Genomic DNA, 15676 nt, shown 5'->3' with positions numbered 1-15676 from the left:
AAAAATATGTACAATTATTTTAGTCTTATGAATATATTCTCAAAGGGGTATTTTCTCTAAAATGTATACTTATAGATAATGAAAAATAATTCTACGTATATGAATATATATATACACACACAACATACACACACACACAAATGTTTTGTTTATGACACACATACGTAATTATGTCATGAACAAAGTAAAAAAAAGTTGAAAAACATACAGGATAAAGTTTTGTCATTAATTATGGAAAACTGATCAAGGAAGAGCTCTGATTATGAGCGCTCCAAATTAATGAGTCAGATCATAGATTTAATTATGATGGGAGCAGTTATTATTTTTCTGTGTTCATTTACAAAGATAGACACGTTAGACAAAAAATGTCCTCGATGCTTTGTGAGGTATAATTCAGCACACACACGCACACACACTCTCGTGATTCCTTTAACTCTTTGAGTAGAATGTTACATTCAGATTTCCTTCAAATCACAGGCAGCTCTGTTTGGCAAGTTCTAACAGAACTCAGTCAAGGTGAAATCCAGCCAGCTTTTGCTGCTCACAATGTATTCATACAGCATATGATCTCTGTCTGTTCAGGCTGCATCTTGCTCTTGTCTCAGAAGAAGAAAGGAGTGCTGCTTTCCTGGGGAATGCTATTTGAGAAAGAAAGTAACCTAACACTAACTGCAGGCGGGGTCAGAGTGATGTAACAGGAAGCTCTGATGTTTCCCTTCTGCTGCTGAGCACATACAATGTGACAACACTTCCAATCTACTCAGAACAGTCCTCTCTCTCCAGCAAAGAGTGTCACCTCCTGCTTTAGGATCATCCAGCTCTGCTAACTGGACCTCACCCTGCCTGCAGGATCACATTGCAAGGCTCTCCCTCTTCCCCACCTAGCCTGGGGGTAAATCTCCCCTGCGGAATCTCAGAAAATCAAATTCCATCCTAAGAATATCTCACCAAGAATTTCCTTAGGAGCTGTGCTGGGTAAGTACATTATTCACAACAAATATATTTACTCCGAGTAGTGTTCTCATGTAGTTTGACAATGTTTCTACTACAGAATTTAGTGACGTTGAAATGATGTTGAAACATATTTTCATTTATTTCACGTTAAAGAAACCACAGTATGTTACCCCAAGATGTATACAAAATCTACTACTATGAGATAATATTATGTGCAGTGATATTCTAGAAAATAAATTTAGCAAGTAATAAAAACCTAAATGCATTAAAAGGCATGCTTCTGAACAAACATCTTAATCAAGGAACAATGCCTTTTAAAATTAGCTGCTACTAGCTAAGATTGAATTTTGACAGCAGGAAAACATTTTTTCCCCCAGGAGGGGTCTTTAAACTTTCCATATAATCAGTCCTCTATGAAAGAGGTGAAAGAACAACTATTTACGGGGTCTCAGAGTCTCACTCACTCAGCTGTTGAACACAATGGAGAATTAAAAGAAAAGTAATCACTTGGATTTGTTATATTTGCCTTCTATTTGCATTTCACCTCTATTTATACACACATCTCTAACTATTGAACTAATGGAATTTTCATTGTTTGTTGTTGCCAGATGTGTTTAAATCTCTCTTTTGCTAACTCTGAACTGTTTCCGCTGCATCGGATCATGGGGTGGGCTACAAAGGGAAAAAAACAGCTAGGGGTGAGAAAATGTTCAGATTTCTATATTAACTCTAACTTCAAAAATCTTTAGCTAATAGAATGTGTTACTTCAATTTGTCTGGTATCCCTCTGCAAGCTTTGGGGGGAGGGTGTGATATTGAGATAATTGTGGATAAAGAAAACTAACAGTTTTCCCAAATAATTATATCAAATTATTAAACAGAGAAATTAAAGTGGGTGTTTAAAAAAAAAAAAGAATTTCCAGAATAAAACTTACTGAAATGTTGAGATGAAACATCTGTTAATGCTTCTTTCAACAGTACAGACTGTCCTGGGCAATTTAAGAAACTAGTGTCTCTTTAATAAGTTGTTGGTATAGCGATATCACAAATTTGTTGCCAAGAAAAAGTTGGATGTCAGATTTGTGTTCAAGTATATGGTTTGACATAATTTACATGTATTTTCATACCTAAATGAAATTATACTCTGCAAAATGTCCTTCAACGGAGAAATCCTGTGCTTAATCACCCATAATCCGGCACGTTAGCAGTGGACTACAAACTCATTCTGAGTAACTCCTTCATAATTTTCTACTCAGTTTTTCCACAAATTTCTCCAAATAATGAAAACTTCAATTAAATCTGATTTAAAAATATTGTAGCTGATTTCCTATCTCCTTTCAATCATTAATTGTATTGAGTTCCCTGACACGTGTAGAAATGGAAAAAGTGTTTTTAGAATATGACTTTGTAAATAGTCATTAGATCATGAGAGGAGGAAATGGAAAGAACACATTAAATGCCTAACCCAATGCCATGGGTTAGTAACAAAAATTAAAATAGCATAATTTTTAATTGAGATTATTCTTTAGAAGGAGGTATGATACTAATATCAAGTTAATATCATACTTTATAATAAGGAACTCCCCAAACTTCTCTAAGTTTTATTTAATTGCTCGCCCAAAAAACATAATTTTATTGCATAATTTAATTAAATTTTTGTAACTGTACTAATAGTATGGCTTATAATCTTTATTTTTCAAAAAAATACTGTTAAAAACAGTAGGCAATGAATATTGAGGGTCATTAGGCAAAGACATTATTTGAGAAAATAATTGAAAGCTTGAAATAAGAATTCATATTTTAAAGTTTGCTTTCTTTAATGATAAGAGAATATCAGAGTATCAATGCATGCTTTCAGTCACAAAGAATTCATTTTTTTTCTGGATGATAGTACCCTATAGGATCATAAAATTAATGCACAGAGTCTAAGGCCAATTCTAAATATGTAAAATGAAGCACAGAGTTGAGAAATTATATGAATAATGTGAGCTGAAATATGTTATACCTGTACCATTCAGTTGTCTTTAAGAAATATGCTTTTGGTTATTGCTACACTGTCTTTTTTTCCTACTATAGCTTAGCGTATGCCAAAATATTATTTGATTAGTTAAAATATGTAAATTTTTGTAATATATAAAATTACTCATTCACTTTGAAAAACTTGGAATAACAGAAAAATAAAAATAAATTAGAACTCGGTCTGAAATTTTAAAAATTATGTTACATACACGTTCAAGGTGTATGTCCTTTACTCACCAATGATGCCCAGGATACAAACAGGTTTAAAGGGAGTCAATACCCTAACATATTGATGAGAATATTCACATTCACTGGTAGATATTTTAGCATTATTTGAGACATAACAGAAGTTTATTTCAATAAAAATTTCAAAATAATATTAAGACAAAAAAGATTACCTTATATGCTTTATGTTAATGTGGAAAAATTCTTTGAAAAACACGTAAAAACTAATCAGACTTCAGTTAATAGTATTAGATATTTCTAACTTAGATCATTGTGTAACCATTGTAACAATATTTTGCTTTTAATTTTTATCTCCATGGTTAAAATTTGATATTAACTTAATTTTTAAGAACTGCCTTAGAAACTTTTATAGATAAATGAACAAAATGATTTTTAAAGGGTCAAAATATGCATTCACTAAACGAAACATTTCATACTCTTAGGTATGACTTTGAATGCAGCTTGAAAAAATAATTCTGTTTTTGGAGATATGATTATGGTGTCAACTTTTCAGAAAACAAATATATTCAAAGAACATTATTTCAAGTCAAAATTGGCTTTCTTCCTTATCTCTGTTTAGGATTCAGAGAAGCTTTTAACCCATAAACATAAGCTGTATCATTCCAATGGTGTTAATGAAAGACACTCAGAGAGTCAAGTTTGAAGCACCTCAGTTCTTGTCTCAATCAGACGATCAGGGAAGACACTTAAGATGGAAAATCAGTGCACAGCTATTTAAAACATTTGTCTGTGTCTGGTTTTGAAGTCCATGTGTGAACTATAAATGTTTATAATTTCTCAGGAAAGATCTCTTTTTCTACCAAAGTACTTCTAGCATGCTGCACTATTATTTCAAGAAATCCTCTCATTTAATATCAGAAAACGTTTTGATGCATTTAGGTGGAAAATAAAAATTGACCAGAAACACGAGATCAGGTCTGTGTACCAAACAGATATCTCAATATCTTTCCCATTTATTCACATAGACAACCATTTCTGCCCAAATTCTTTTAAGACTAGGAGTTATGCAATCAAAGTATCTGGATAGTTTTCACACCTTAATTTTAGTTCACCTACTTATAAATTGGTTTATAATTTTGAAGGTAAATAGTCTTCATTAGTGCAAAATTGAAGAAATAATAGGTAGAATACATTTACTTGTAAAATTTGGAATATAAATATTGGTCCAGTGTGATTCAGGAAAAGAGAACACGTGATTAGATATGTGATAATTAAATCAACAAAACCCACTTAAATAATAGAAAATATATTTTTATACATTCTATTGCCATTCCAATTTAAACAGAAAAGTCCTCAATAAATCCAGATTATTGTTTTTTCATGTCTAATTAGGATTATAATATTGTTCATTAAATCAGATTAGATCAAATAATCTGAATTTTCCCATATTTGAGTAATCTTAAAATCAAATTAGTTTTTTAATTTAATGTTATTTTACAAAAAACAAAGAAGTGAATTTAATTTTTAAAGACGTAATAGAAGTCTTACTTATTATTATTAGAAAATAAAATAGAATCTCTGGCTGTGAACTGAATTAGGGTCTATGTTTATTAGGTTACTAGTATTATTATCAGATGATAAGTTGCAAATATTTTCCTAGATCATATTTTGTTCCTTTTTTCCCTTTAAACTAGTTCGTTAACTTAAAAGAGATAGTATTATGCAAAACTAACACATTAATATTATTGTTTGCAAAAATGGTCAAAATAGTGTATTTATTTTTAAAATGTAAAGGAAGGTTTATCTTATTGCTTCATGGTTTTAATTAAATGTATGATATGTTTCCTACCTTACTACCAATTAAAAGAACAGAAATCTCAACTCAACCCAACATAAATCTACATAAATAAATACCATCCCTATGGTATTGAGGCTGGAGCTCTATACTTTATTGAGGTTATTGGATGGAGCCCAATTTTCAGAGAAATTTTATTTCCTTTAACTTGGAACATAACTTGAAAAATGGTAAGGTGGCATAAACTTTTGTATAAATCTGTTGGTATTTCTCTATTCAGGTTTAGGTTAACCTGAGCTCAGTTGTGTTTCTCATAAAACCATAGAGACTCCTGACCATTCCATGTCGTGTATTCAATAGCAGTGATAGAATGAAATAGTAACCAGCTGGTTTACCAGAGTGCCCCTCTCCTTACAGCTTATTCATGGGGAGGATTATCAGCATATTCATGAGCACATGGTCTAGGTTTTATCAACCAAAACTAAGATAAACTTGTCTTATCTCCAAGTACTGATTTCACAAATTTTACAAATGAATATTAATTTGAACCCATGCCCACTAATGAACCTGAGACCAATTGTTATGCAGATATTTTGCGTGTAAATCTCAGTTTTATCTGCCTTCCAAGGATAATTTGAAGAAAAAATTGAAACTTTGGTAAGTACTAGAAAAGAATAAAGTTATAACAAAAATAAGGAGAATTAAAACTATGGGAAAAGAATGTCATCAACACAAAACCATGATTTTTTTCCCTTAATTCTGTAGTTATTTTCAAATGTGAGGCAGAAATAGGAGACTTGTTTTTACTTAGATAATGGAAACCTAATATTAGAGTAACGCTGAAATGTTATTAATCAATCTACACATGTTTTCTCAAAAAATTTGTTGTCAATAATTTGGATTTAAAACTTTTTTAAAAAAATGCCGATATAATCTATTAGCTAAGGCAAAAAAATATCACTTATGCATTTGTGTTTTAGAAATTTAGATATAATGGTGGTTTGAAGCAACTGCCTGGAATGGAGTACAATTAGACAGCATTCATGTCATGTGTAGTAAAGACATTGCTACATTTTAAAAGCGTTCAACACAATTTCATTAAGTCCCAGTTAATTAACTAAAATATCCTGGAACTTGTCAGGTTTATTCGCGTAGATGTATATATTTATTGTCAGCTTTACCCTCTGGTCCTTGACAGTTTTAGAGGAAGGATGCGCTATTGGACACATATATCCTAATATCCCTGAGGGACAAAAACTTCTTTTTGCCTCAAACAGGAGAGTCTGCCTTCCTACAGCAGCTCTCCCTCCAGAAGTTAGCAGTGGGCTCATCTTTCCACACTGCACTCATACAAGAGAACCACTTTTAGTTATTTATTTGGTGAGGAAGATTGTTGCTGGGCTGACATCTCTGCCAACCTTCCTCTATGTTGTGTGTGGGAAACCACCACAGCATGGCTCGATGGGCAGTGTGTAGGTCTGCACCTGGGATCTGAACCTGCAAACCCTGGGCTGCCAAAGCAAGCATGCGAACTTAACCACTATGCCACCAGGCCAGCCCCAAGAGAACTTCTTTTAATAAATGGTTTGCTGCTGCCGAGATTATTTAGCTAATTTCTTTGAGAGTTCACCATGTGCCATGTACAATATTAATTACTCATGTATAAACTCATTTAATCTTCCCAAAAACCCTAGGAAATATTATTAGTATCTTTGTTTGCAGATAAGAAACTCCAAAACCAAGGCACAGAGCTCTTGAGTAAATTTGCCCAAGGTCACTTAGCTATCAAATGGCAAAGCCAGGACTTGAATCCTGGCCAGCTGGCTCCAGACCTCATACTCTCAACAAGTCTGCTTCCCTTTCCAATTGGTTCCTGGTACCTCGTCCTCCCTAGAGCCAATGGATGCTATTCCCAGAACCTTAGGTTAAAGCATAGAATGCGTCATTCTACTGAAACAATGACAGAGTAAATAATCTTAGGTTCCCAGGTTAGTCTGTGAGTTTGTGTGATCAGCAGGAATTTTTTTAAAAAATCATGCTTTTGTTTCCCACTTCCTTCTTATCAATTGCAAAAAATGAAAAGAAAAAAAAACCTAATATACCACAGTTAAAATATGAGCTATATTGCAGTAGTGCAGCTTAATGGACTTTGGCTTCAGATCATTGGCACATGAACCCCAAATTCACCATTTCTTAGTTCCCCTTTCTCATCAACAAAATGGAAGTGTCAATAATACTGCTTTACAGGGTTTGGTGAGGAATCCAGGAAACAATACATAGAAAATGTTTAGCACAGCACTTGGCACTTAGTAGGTCTCCAACAATGTTAGTGCTCATCATAAATCTTCTGTGAACAGGACTGAGGACATAACTTGCTTCCACACAAAAGCTCATTCCAGTCAACACACAGACAGAATACAACCTCTTCACAGACAGGGATGTGTGTGGTTTGTGACCACAACTTTTAGACTGATCACACTTTTGCCATATATGATATATGCCAGAATCTAAGAAAACTGATATTAATCACCATTTCTATAGAACTTGAGCACTTAAAAAGTGTCTCATACTAACAGTTTATAAAGGTATATTAAAAAGAAATTATTGCTTTTTCTTTTTTTTACACATTAAGCTCAATGAAGTACGTGGTGAGTCCAAAGTCAATCATCATTGACAAATCTTCAACTTGAACTTACGTCCATTGTGACTCCAAATCCTATTTTGTTGTGCTATTGTGTATTACCTACTATTAGCCCTCTTATTACTGATTATGCACAAAGTTGAATGAGGACAACGATCCACCAAATTTAAACTCAATCTCTTCTAACACAAGATAATAAAAGTAAATTTATTGTTGTTGCTTGCATGGATTTTGTGGAATTTAGTACATTAGAGACAAATTTAGATGTTCACCAGGAAATTTTTAGTTTTGACTAGTATAACAGCTGCAGAAGCTCAAAATTAAAAGAACATTAAGAATGACCAGATTAAACTCAATTTGTAGGGCTCCAAGTTTTTGGTGCTTATTTTGTTTTTGTAAAAATGTCTTTATTACAGGGACTTCTTACTACTGCCTAATGGTAGACACATATTTTCTTATATATTATATTTCAAAAACATGATGAAAGAGTACCTGTGCAATAGGATGGTAAACACTCATTTAGGTTTTGGTTTAAGATAATTTATTCTAAAAACTTGTTTTTTAATATTTTAGTAATTATAGCCCACATTGAGAATGCCATGAAAACTATAAACTCTCTCTCCCAGACAAAGTAAACTCATCTGTATTCATAAGGCCTCTCATTTGCATAGAGTTGCGTGAGTTTCATGGGATCTTCCTTTTTGATGGATCCATTAAGAGTTCTTAGACTCTTATTTATGAACCTATGCTAATTAATTCAAATAATTATTTTTTTAGAATGAGGTAAATTATATGTGTATATTTTTCAGCCACCTCAGCTTATAAGTATCTGAGCACTCAAAAAACAGACATGGACATCAGAAACAAATGGCCTATAAGATTATTTCCATCAACCAGAGGGCAATACTGCAGGGCTCCAGGGCGGGGGGGGGGGGGGGCGGGAGAGGGGGAAGCAACATAGTAGCTAGAATCTGCGACTGTTAATTTCCCATCTTCCTTTCTGCACCGCTCTCCGTCCACTAAGTTCCTTCACCTGCACCTACCTAATCCTCAGGTTCCTCCAAAGCAAATGCCCAGGAGCTACTTTCTGGCCTCAGGTGTCCAGCAGCATGGAAAAAAAAAAAATCTTCAAGAAGAATTCCTTCTTCTTTGGGAAACTTCAGTGTTTGCTCTTAAAGCGTTCAATTGATTCGATGAGGCTCACACACATTACTGAGGGTAATCAATTTCCTTAAAGTCAACGGATGGTAGATGTCAATCACATCTACAAAATACCTTCACAGCAACATCTAGACCAGTGTTTGATCAAACAACTGTGCACCTTAGGCCTAGCCAAGTTAACCCATAAAATTAACCATCACAGCTAGGAGGGGGATTCATACATATTTGCTCTTTTTCTTCCCCCAATTATATAGGCTTTTAGACTTGGGAATTCTTCAAACGTTCCTACAGGAATGATCATTGGAATTGCAGTGAACTCACCAGTTACATTTATAAGGATAGACAACTTAATAATGTTTAGTCATCCAACCATAGCATGGTATATATTCTCCAGTTGTTCAGGGCTTTTTTTTGGAGATGGGCAGTCTGATGTGGTTCTAAATGAATGTAGAGTAAATGTTTAAAATAATTATATTGTAAATAGAGGAGGGTAAAGAAATATAAAAGGCTATAAGACTTCTACACTTCAAAAAGAAAGGTAGCATGTTTTCCTCTACGTGATCCACATAGGACCTTCCAGAATTGCTCTTATTCTTAGCAAACTAAAATGTGTTCTCATTACAGTATATCTTAAATGGGGAAATTTCTGTTCACAACAGAATTTCATCCTGTCGGAGAACAGCTGTGTTTTAACTCATATAACTGTGCCATTCTTGCTGTTAGGGGGTGCTAGGGTTAAACATCATGATCCTCGGTTTAGCAAGTGCTCACAATGTGCCAGGCTCCAAGCTAGAGGTCAAAGGTAAGCAAGACAGGACCCGGGCTCTGGACAACATCAGCTCCACCTCAGTTCAGTGTAAGACGGTGCTGATTAAAGCATGAACTCTTGATCTGTGCTGCTGGCCGATACTCTATTTTTTGTCTTGTCACAAGATCAAGACTGAATTCCGTAACTAGAGTGTTTTCTAAAATGACAAAACCTGATAAATCAGATATTTTCTGTATATATTTATGATATTTAGGAAACCTTGGATTACAGATGAAACATCAAAAAAAAATAAAACCCCACCTGAAGTGAAGAACAATCTAATGGATTCTACTGAATTGTATGTGCTTTGGTTAAGATATTCTAAAGCATCTTTTCAACTGCTTCTAATTCTGACATTTCATACTTTAACAGAAATATTTCCTTGCATCTAAATCCATCACAAAGGTCATGGTTGTGTATCAGAAATTGTTCCTTTTTAAGACAAAAAGAATGTGGTTAAAGAAAATGATATTCTTAAGAATAAAACTTTGAAGAATGTTTGGTTTCATTAATTTGAACAGGAAGGCCTTCCAATGAGATATGAACAAGTATTAAGGTCGGGAACAAACTGAAGGGTGAAACCCATAAAATGGCTTTCCTAAATGTTGTTTAATACTTTAATTAATTGAGTTCCTCACATGAGTTAACTTCCTTAATTATACATTTTCCAAAAGGATTTCCTGTGCCGTGTTCCATGTTATCAGTTCAAAAATTATTCCAAGAGACTTACTCAGTCTTTTTGATCATAAAATTAATATATGTCCATATTTTGTGAGCCATATTCCTGCCTACTTCCTTCAAAATAAATACACCAAAATTAACAAAGAGGGCTTTTTTAGTATCACTCAAACATCCTTTAAAAATCCACTAACTGTGTAATTTTTCAGATTAACCCTGAAAGCTGTTTGTTCACTAAGTTCTCAACTGTCACCACTCCAGTATCATAAAGGACTGCATATTTAAGCTTACAAGTTCTCAGCTATCTCAATTCTACTAGTGTGCATACCATAAAAGACTATATGCTCAAAACTTTTAATGTTACGTGTAGTTTCTGAAGGTGGAGACCTCAATAAGCTAAATAAATCTAGTTCATGGGTTCCTAACTTAGAAATAAGAGACTCCAGCTCAGTGTGTGCTCAGAGGGTTTCATTAAGTCTAACTATGCTGTAGGTCCTGAAAGAGCACGTACTTAACAAAAAAAAGTTAGACTTTTACATTTAGACAACATTCTGCTCCTAATTACTCAAAATCGTTTAGACTTCAAGGGTTGCCCCACATCCTGGTCTATGTTTTTCTTCCAGACATAATTGCATAATGTTATAAACGTGGAAGGGAAACAGTCTGCAAATACAATGTATAAGCTTTTCTATCTGAAGAGCTAGCACAGTATATCCATCCCAATTTGAATAGCTCTTTGGAATTAAATCAAATTTGTCACAGGCAACAAAGATCATTGTGCATTGTATTACTTTATTGATATAAGAAGATAATAGAAATTAATGAAGGAATACTTATTTGAGTGAATTAACCGAGTAACTTCCTAAGTTTATCTCTCCCCTTTTCTCTACTCTTCATCACATATGCATCATTATAGCACCTGAATATGAAAAAAGTGTTCATTTTCCTTATATGTGGGTCTATAGTTCCTGGATTCCAGATGTTAGTATTGCTTCGTTTTGTTGAGTCCTTCACCTCCAGACAAGTTTATATCTTGCTAGTACCTCTAATTCAAAGGCAGGTAAACACATTATCTAAAGGAGGATTAAAAGTTACCCGTGGGTTTCTTTTAATGAGCACAGAACGCTCTTCTCCCAGGTATCCGTATGGCTAGGTCTCTTTCCTCCCTGTAGTCTTTGCTCAGATATAAACTTTTCTACAGGGCTTAACCTAATCACTATTTAAAATCAACCTGTACTGACACTACCACAACCCTCTTGCCCATCTTCATCTATTTTAGTTTGTCCTAGCTTTTTCCTGTAACGCCATTCACTTTGCAGCAAACCACTCACTATAATTTACATATTTTCTACATTATTGTTTACTTTCTGTCCATACTACTAACTTGCAAGTAGAACACTTCTGCCTGGTTTTGTCCCACAACATGTCTTGAGCACCTAGAGAAGTGCCTGCCTATGGTTGGTGCTTAACAATTGCTTAATAAATGATTAAATGAAGGAATATGTTTCTTTATACCAGTCTTTATGCAATAGATGCTGGAGCTGAGATTCTGAAGGTGTTAGAACCATGACACGTTGCCAAAGAGAAAAATTCAGAAAGTAATTACCATTTTATTATTCTTAAATCGACCTAATATTTATCCCTTCACTACTTCTGTAAAGGGAAATAAATTAGTAGAGATGATTTCTGTAATGTGTTTAGTGTTCAGGTTTCACTGAATTCTGAAGAGTGACCTTTCAAACTAGGGTAAATGAGAAGGTTGCTCAGTATTTTAACACAAAATGTTGGAGCATTTCCCCAACTGGCCAAAGAATGCCTGAAATTGGCAGAATTTCTTGTTGAAACTGGCAGACTTGCCAACTGTTGCTTCCCAACAAAGTCTTACTCCATTCTTATTGCCTTTCTGGACAATAGCACTAAGGCTATAGAAGGAGAAGAAAAACTTAGCAGTGAAATCAAAAGAAAGTAAATCAATCTTTTAAAAAAGCATATATGGTTAAATACAAGGACTGTTTAATTGCCAAAAATTCTACATCTGCTCAATAATTGATGTGTTACGTTTGTTAATCTGGAATTTATAAAGCTTTTTAAAGTGTTGATTTGTTGATTCGTAAATATTTAAAGATAATTCTAAAAAGAATGCCAACTGTCAATGGCCTTTCGTCATCGTACAGTCTTGCAAGTTTTCCATACTTAAAAGCCAAAGGACTATTTTATAAATTGAAATATATATTTGTCATTAAATAAAATCATGATTTGTTTGAGAGCCTCATGATGGATTTTCATAAAATATGTCTTCTGAATTGACACAAATCACAAGTTATAGCTATACTTTTCTATTTTAAATTCTCCATGTGTTTGAGACTCAGAATATTAATTGTCCGTTCACCTAGAAATATCACAATTGAGTTATTTTTCCTTCTGAGCCGAGGTATGTGTATCATTCAGGGAAACAACAATTTTCATTTGAGAAAAAGACTAATCCTCAAAATACATCCAGAGATTTCAGGGAAAATAGGCATATAAAATACATCAAGGTTGTAATTTTACTTTGCTTCAATGTATTATCACCACATATTAACACACTGATGGATTTTAAACCGTAAGCAACAAACTAGTTTAGATTAAGCAACTCTCTGTCCTAAATGAAGTATTGCTCAAAACGTAAAAAGTAAATTGTAAAATACCTTTTTCTTTAAGTCTTCCAGAACTTTCTGAATTCATTTGATGTGGTCATTATTGAATAATATGCTTTCAAATAGTTATTATTAGAAATCACAAATGATAATAATGTCCTTACAAAAACTGTATTTTGTTTTAAGAATTAGTCTACATTCAATTTATTTCTGGTATATTTATACATAGCATGAGAACCCAATATTCTACAACCCATTTTCCACCAAGTAGCTTAAAATAGACAAGAATAATAATAAAATAAAACTGAACAAAATAATTTTTAAAAGACAAAAGAGTGACAATTTCTAATCTAGATGGGCTTGATGAAATGGTGGAAAAGGCACTTAAAATAAACTTTACAGAATAAAAACCTTGATAGAATTTTTAATTCAAGTACTTTGCAATTAAATTGGAATGCACAAATGATCACTTTGTCACACTGAGCAGAGACACTTCACACTTTCTCAAGCTAGTATCAGTCCCTACAGTGACAAGTGGGTACTCCCAGTAGTCCTGTTCAGAAAAAGGCGTTGCCAAAAGATTTGTTCCCTCTCATTCAGATTCTGCAGAGGCACCACATATTCTTGAGAGCCTTTTCTAATATGGCGTTACTTGTAGGATGAAAACAGATGTTTTGAAGCCTAACTGTCTGATCCTAAATTAAGTATAAAAAGTTGCTGTCAATTTATAACAGTTTCACTAATTATTACAATTGACTCTCTATTGAATAGTGGATTTAAGGGTATAGAATAAAACTCATATCTGTTTTAGTAGTTCTTCAGCTCTTAAATATGCTAGATCACCTTGATTATGTTAAGGATCTCTATTCCAGGAGATTGCTAGTAACACCAGAGACATAACTAGCTAGTCTATAGCGTGAAATATGACCTTAAATCAATTTTTTAATTCATATTGTTGCCCACAAACAAATGTTGTTAACAATTGTCTGATTGGTCTTATTTTAACTGATTTCTTTTACTAAGCAGGTCCTCACTTCATTTATTTCTAAAGGAGTGGATGAGCTCTCTGTGTTTACATGTATCACATTTTTAATTGTATGTTTTTAAACATATAATTTAAAAATTTTACACACCCTAAACTTTTGTCCCTTGGAGTAAAATCAGGACACTGCATTTTGTTACAGGTCTGGTGACAGTGTCTTGGTAAATGGCAAGGTGAAATGTTAGGAGATTTACTCAGAAGTTGATGAAACTAGAAATGAAAGGAACAATTACGGAGTTAAGGACCAATCAGGAGAACAGAGAACAGAGAAGATTCAGAATTCTCACCTAGAGAATAAAGCTATATGACTGTAACAATGTATTTATCTTAGTAATTATTGCTTACTGAGTAAAAGACTGATATAAAACCAGAGTGAAGAATGGCATTTGGAAGTAAAAGAAACCAGAGAGAGAAAAGGGGAGTGAACAGAACAAAAAGGAAATGAGAAAGAACATAAAAGGAAAGGCTATAAAAAGATAAAGATAAATTGGTTCAATAAGACATATTGTATTCACCAGAAAGGTTAGGAAATAAAAATGCAGCACTGAACTGCATCAATTAAGATGTGGAGACAGTTTGGATACATGGCCATGCACACAAAGTTGATATGCAAATGCCTTCCAGCTGCTTGGTCTAACATTTCAGATAGGAAAACTTTGTCTGCTCTTTTGTTTGGGGAATGGAGGTGAGTGTTAAGCCTAGGGGTTATTTCTTCTGATAAGAGGTGAAGATTGTTTATGAAGAAGTTGTGAGAAGCAAACACTACCTTCTGGATGGTAATCATCTTCTAACACTTGGACCCAATTGCTCAAGGTAATGACTCTCCCTTTGACTGGAGGGTTCGTAGAATCTGACCTACTGACAGGTCTTTGTCTAGGACAATTTCTCAAAAGGTAGCCCAGAAATTGGGCTACTTTAATCAATCACACCACATTTAAAGCAGCAAAGCTGTTTGGTAAAATGCAAGTCCTTCTTCTCATTCCAGACCTCCTGGAATCAGTCTGGGGTGGCTCAGCACACAGAGGGAGGTGATGTTTAAATGATCCCTGTGTGCCCTCAAAGCAGCTTTCTCTTTCCCGAAGTCTGGACATTGTGAGCATAAGACATAACAACACCATAAGGTTCAAATTTACAATAACAAAAGAGTGAACAAGGCACATGTTTAAATCAAGTCATTCTCTTTCTAAATAATGAAGCAGTAAGTATAAATTCACAGTGAACTACACATAAATAACAAGAGATTATTACTTTCCCTTCTAATTCTGGCTTTGAGAATTATTAGTTTTCTGATTCGGGGGACAGATTTTCCCTGTCTGAATCATCCTAACTTAAAAGTCTTAGGAATTTGATAATAATCCAAAATACATACAACTTTACTGACCTTTTTCTCTTTCACTGGACCCAGGGGTAAGTGCACACACACACACGCACAGACACACATATACATTGATTCATGGGTTGTTCATCATTGGTGTTCCAAAACTTCCTGCATTTAACTAGGAAAGTAAACTAAAGTCAAATAGAATTCACACACCTAAATCATATTTGTAAAGTTCAAAGTGTTTAAATTGTGTATATGACTATGATTTAACTGTAAAATCTTAAAAGAGGTCTAATCTTAACAATATTCTGACAAAAGGAAGTGAACTTTCAACTTGGATCAGTACTGTGTGAGGCAGCTGCATTTCCCACCCAACCCCTCTGACCTATTTGAAGCACATTGCATTTTTATGTATTTTGATCCATAGATTCACAA

General features: G+C 33.9%; 1 protein-coding gene across 3 annotated transcripts in view; it reads left to right on the top strand.

The window, feature by feature from the left end:
- The first annotated feature begins 439 nt into the window (after positions 1 to 439).
- The window catches only part of CALCRL (calcitonin receptor like receptor), a 103495-nt gene continuing 88258 nt past the window's right edge, over positions 440 to 15676 (top strand). Inside the window, exon 1 of one of the 3 annotated variants that reach the window (XM_014852906.3) lies at positions 440 to 975. The gene's annotated coding sequence lies outside the window, so the exon portion shown is untranslated. The remainder of the gene's footprint in view (positions 976 to 15676) is intronic. The other 2 variants (XM_014852908.3, XM_014852907.3) reach the window with 2 other exon arrangements.

The sequence above is a fragment of the Equus asinus genome, chromosome 4 (genome assembly GCF_041296235.1).
Source record: "Equus asinus isolate D_3611 breed Donkey chromosome 4, EquAss-T2T_v2, whole genome shotgun sequence".
Lineage (NCBI taxonomy): Eukaryota > Metazoa > Chordata > Mammalia > Perissodactyla > Equidae > Equus > Equus asinus.
This window is presented reverse-complemented; position numbering and strand designations above follow the sequence as displayed.